The sequence below is a fragment of the Orbicella faveolata genome, unplaced genomic scaffold, assembly GCF_042242905.1.
Source record: "Orbicella faveolata isolate gen_17 unplaced genomic scaffold, um_ofav_v1 contig_15, whole genome shotgun sequence".
NCBI lineage: Eukaryota > Metazoa > Cnidaria > Anthozoa > Scleractinia > Merulinidae > Orbicella > Orbicella faveolata.
The window spans coordinates 11,454,372-11,460,000 of NW_028301542.1; the positions used below are offsets into that span (position 1 = coordinate 11,454,372).

At 37.7% G+C, this 5,629-nt stretch overlaps 1 protein-coding gene across 2 annotated transcripts in view; it reads left to right on the top strand.

Moving 5' to 3' along the window:
• Positions 1–836: 836 nt before the first annotated feature.
• Positions 837–5,629, top strand: part of LOC110060734 (uncharacterized) — a 40,369-nt gene continuing 35,576 nt past the window's right edge. For both annotated transcript variants that reach the window (XM_089288412.1, XM_089288413.1), the window contains exon 1: positions 837–1,034. The gene's annotated coding sequence lies outside the window, so the exon portion shown is untranslated. The remainder of the gene's footprint in view (positions 1,035–5,629) is intronic.

A 5,629-nucleotide genomic window follows, 5' to 3' on the forward strand; every position in this document is an offset into this window, starting at 1 on the left:
AAGATTAAAATCTCTTCAGGAAAGGTGGGGTTAAAACTTTCGCCACCACTAAAAACTAAAGAAAAATACCACATAAGATATGTTGACAGTCTGCGGGTCGGTGACCGGGAAGGTGGAGGGGAAAAGAACAAATAGTCTGAACGCTAAAAAGCAGAAAAGTTTTTCTTGCGATGATGGCAATAGTAGAAAGGGGCCGCCTGTACGAGATAACCAACCTTTTGTACTTAACTTTGACACGCGCCCATTTTTTCATTGGACAGGAGACTTCCATTGTTACCAGATTAGAGCACAACCCGCAAACTGATAAGAAATAGGAAATGCCTCGCGATAAAATAACATTATGCATTCGGTTATCGGCATAATGTTTGTTTTCAAGTTTATCATGAGAATTATATTTAAATTGTAGTTTTAATATGTTGTCAGTATCTTTTGTTTGCATTTATCGTTTGGCTGATGAAAATAAAATGAATAAATAAAAACATGGAAGCAAACTCCATGCCATTCTTCGTTTTCCGGCGGGATCATTTGCGGTCCACATAAGGGATCATTTGCGGTTCGGGATCTTTTGCGGTCCAGTTTGGGGATCATATCCGGTCTGGGGATCACTTGCCATCGGGGATCATTTGCCGTGCAGTACAATCCATAAACAATATGGACCGAAGCTAGATCAATTTATTATATATTATATATTATTATATAATTGATCAAATCTCGGTGAGCGCGGGTCAAAATTAGGCATGTATTTTGTATTATTTTCAGGCCGCTTTTTTTAAAGAAAATTAGGCAGACCCCAAATTAGGGATAACAATTCCCATAGTTCTTTGCGATCAGACCTTCGCGATGAAAGCATCAGATCATCCCGGAAGTGGCTCGGAAGTCTTTTGTTTCTGGATCTTCTTGAACGTTTCCGCTCTAAATCAATCTACTGTCGGCTGGATTATATTGATCAAGTATGCACTGCAACTGAAACGCATCTTACGTCAAAATTTTGTGGCTTTTGGTGGCTATTTCTACGATCAGCGGCCGGCAGAGCGGTAAGACATTACACCTTTTGGTTCAACCCTAATTGCTATTGTGTTTACACTTTTTCTACAAATTGTTGTTGAACGTGTGGTGAAACTGAACTTGTTAAGTTCTGTAGGACTATTTTAGAAAGGTATATTGCAACCAGTCTTCCTAAGTTGTCCTCAATGCTCCCTTGACGGGCAAGATGTTCAGCAATCTACAGCAGGAAATATTGCTTGCGAAAACTGTTCGCTGATTCCAATGATTGTAATATGATCTAATAGAAATTTAGATTTCTCAATGGAAGTTTACTTCCATCAAACAATAAAGATGCGTTTAGTGATTAATATATCATTACACTAAAACCATGTTGTGAAACTATAAAATTATTATCGATAGTATGAAACAGTCATACGGTCAAACCAAGTGTAGCTCAAGATGACATTCATGAATTGATTATTTGGATATTGAACCCGCTAGTCACTTCAAGAATGCAATAGTGAATTGATTTTTTGAATATTGAACCCGTTGGCCATATTCTTGGAACGACAAGAGGGTTTAATATTCAAATAATCCATTATTGTATTCTTGAAGGAGGAGGTTGGCCACGCACCGAACTGCATTATGGGTAAATATTACAATGAGCTTCAGTTTACACGTTCTCTCATGTTGTTCGGATCTCTGGATAGGCGACTAAAGGTCTGTTAAAAGCTGAAGTTTTTTCGTCTTGCTGAACATTGAATGTTATGCTCTAAAAATCTTTGGATTACCTTACCTACACATGATGATCAATGAAGACTATAAAAATGTGGGGTTTTCTGTGATCGAGTCTCAGAGTGAAGATGAGTCCGCAAAAGATTGATTGATCGATCAATCCTACACACGCAGATGGATATCTGCAGCTATTTCCTCCATATATCCTGCCACTTTGTAACGTTTATCAATACTTGAATAATTGTGCTTTCCGAGTGATGCAGCTTTATGCTTCTCTGACAGCCAGTAATATATTCAGTATACGAAAGCTTGAATGCAATTTTTTCTGACTATGTGTTATTGTTTACATTTTTGCTTTACGGCTGGAAAATTGTACTTTATTATGTTACAATGAACTGAAGAGATACAGTTTATTTAATGGGAATTTGTCAGACCTTTTGTGCACTGTGTCAACATATGTCAGTTATTTATCATAGCCCAAGATTATAGTGCAGTACCTTACTGTACTACTGAAAAATTGGTTGTGCACTCTTTCATTACTGGTCAGTGGGGTGAAACTCTTACGTAATTTAGAATACTCTGCCAAAATACCAATAAAACTGGTCAGAAGTGAAGTACACCATTAACCCACTGGAGCCAAAATTAATTTTTAAGGATTTCTGAAAATTTAGACCCAGATGATTTAAAACATCTTAAGTTATTACCTTTTTAACATAATCAGGTTCTGCAAAAAGCATCATGATCCTTGATTACATTTTATTTTGAGTGCAATTAGCAAGGTGTTTGATGTAACATGAAACCATTGTAAGAGTTTAATTATTAACAATTGTGTAACACCATACTCAAAATAGACAAAGTTATTAACCATAAGGACCAAAAAATGAAAACGAAAATTCTGATAACTACACATATTGATAGAATAACTATCAAGGATTATTTTGATACCTCACTTGACATATTCACTCAACTGTAAGACCTCCTATGTCTGATTTCACTTCTTTGATACAAATTTCTGTGTTAAATCCTAAAGCGAGACATTTTGTGGCATTTGACATGCCGAGAGTTGTCCCAGTTAGGCAAGCCAAAGTATATGAAGAAAAGTTGTCCTGCCTGCCAGGGTTACCTTACCTGCCGAGGTAAGACAACTTGCCCACCCGAGTTGTCTCGCCCCCCGAGACGGGTTTGCAATCCTCTTGTAAATGGTGGTTGAATTTTGCAAAGAAATAAGTGAAAAGTTACCTCAGCTAGGGTTACCTGGGGGGAGGGTTGTCTCGGGTAACCGAGACCATATAATTGGGGCCCTAGTATGAATCAATTTTTTAAAAAAAGACCATTATTGGCACATGCATATCTGTATTTCAGATTCAAAATTGATTTTTGTGTCTAGTTGAGTCTAAGAATAACCTTTTGAAAGAAAACTTAACATTACCCTAATCCAAAGTTTCAATACTGACAGACTCAGGACCAAATAGTTACCATAACAGTGATAAAAAGTTTAAAGATTTACACAGCATTAAAATAAAACCCTTTGAGTTGACTATTATATAGGGTTTATCTTGGGTCTTAATTGCCTTGACAAATTGGGCTGTCCTTTTGGAAAACATCAACAATAATTCAGTCATTCTGGACAACCACAAAAGTGATGATTTTGAACTGGGCCTGTGCGTTACAGAAACAAAACAGTACAAAACAATCTTTAATTGAAATTTATTATCAACATTATATTACAGTCTAAAACTGGCAGTCAAGAAATGCATCATTAAACAATCATATGCTAAAATTATAACATTTTGGAGAAAAGTTTTCTAAAACATGAAAGTAAATAGTTGATATTAATAGAACCTTTTTCTCCTCATAAAACCAAACTTATCAAGCATACTCAAAACTACAACATTGTAGAGACAGCATATGAAGATGGACTATCTCTTTTCATTCCACAGCTCCTGGTTGTGACACCAGTTATTAATATCCACCAGGAAATCAATTGTGTATACTCTGATCTCTGTTGGATCCTGTTGAGAACAACAATTGCAAAGAAATATTGAACTATACCTAGATAAATGATGCAATGTACATTACAAGGAGATTATTGACCTTGGATAATTAAAGGGTCAATAGTCTCATTTAATAACATTAATCTGTAAAAATACAACAATCTTCGAGGCACCAGACGTAAAAATCAAAGTGGCTGTGAGCCACTGAACTTGGAAAATAAATTATGGAAGGGTGTTATGAGGCATTGCTCATTAAGGAACTACTTGTGATTTGAGGGCAGTCTAGCTTTTGAACAAGCCCATGAAACCTTTTTCCATATATTCAGGGGTGTGTTGTGATATTTGCAAAATGAAAAAGTTCAACGATAAGAAACTGTTTGTTACTCAGGCCTGCCTACACGTTTTAGCGGAGCTCGGCCCGCCAAGCGGAGCCCCATACTCATATAGGAAAGAAAAGGAAACCCAGGAGTTGATTTTCTGATCGTTATCATAGCTAGCGGTATTGCTCGCGGGCGTGTATGCACGACAGTGACGACGGAGTCGCGCAACATGGCGGTCATACTCAAAATAATAGGTTGACAGAGACATGCAGCCTTGGTTTAGTTCTTTGATATTGGGCATCCATGTTATGATCAATCGACACCTGTCAAAACAAGGTATCCGCTGACCAGTATCACGTGACTATATCGCGGGCTCAAGTTTATAGCTCATGGAGGTTGCGTGTTTTTTTAAGTTGACCGCTGACCAAGTGCTGGTTTTTGATTGGATCGCAGGCTCATGTCAGGTTAGTTTGTTGAAGACAGGGCAGGATTGTTCGGAAGCCGGTTAACGCTAACCCAGAATTAAAAGTTAACCAAATTATAACGCTTTCTTCTAAACAAATGTTTTTTTGCTGCTTTTGTGTATATCGTGATTATTAAAACTCAAAACAGAAGGCCAAACAATATACAGAAAACCTTACCGCAAAGTTACAAAACTCAAATCAAAATTCTACCTTTACCTGGGTCAGCTTAATCGGGCTCTGAACAACCCGGCCCAGGAGCTACGCTTTTAGGTTGGCCTAAATCTATATATTACATTACATGTATCTGTACATTTCCTTGTGCTGTAGTCAAAAACAGCAAGATCATTTTGTTTGGTTAAACGTGAGGTATAGACTGAACGAAACACTTGAGCCTTCGGTTCATAAATGAATAATTCTAACTTTCGCCCTCCAGTAACTTATGTACAAGTAGCGTAGTGAGCTAAGCGCTGGCTCGCCATGCGAGATATAGCGAGTGCGAATCCTAGTGGTGACTGCTGATTATCTATTCATTTCTTCTTCATTGTTTTTTCTTTTTCCGACAAGAAACCATTTACCGAAAGATAGCGTTTTTCTTTCCGTTTCTTGTGTTAAAAAGATCGTCTGGAGCCATAAATCATTCGTTTATATCGATTTCTTTCGACCTCACAATATCACGTAGGTTTGTGAAGGAAAAACCACGAAGGCTTTCCCTGAATCACTAAGCAAGAACCATAAGTATTTTCCTTACAATGAAAAAATCGTTACATTCTACCTCTCGAAAATAACTAACTTAACACACTGCAAGCGACTGTAAAACGGCCTTAGACGGCTGATGTTCGAAACCAGGGGGGGAGTCCTACATGAAAAGGTCGGGGATGCTCGTCGTCTCGGGTACAAATCAAGGATTCTGGTCTCACTTAGGATGTTGATGACGAAACGTCGCCGTTTTTAGCTGTCAAAGTATCCTTTAGGGTGCACTCGAGGAAATAATAATAAAAGAAACGCTCTCATTTAATTTCTGGTTTATATCTCGAGTACGCGAGTCGGGTCTACAAGTGAACAGTGGCTGGTAATCAAACCTATTCGTTTTAAGTGGTATCTTTTAGGGCTCTAATGAAGCTCAAGCAACTTC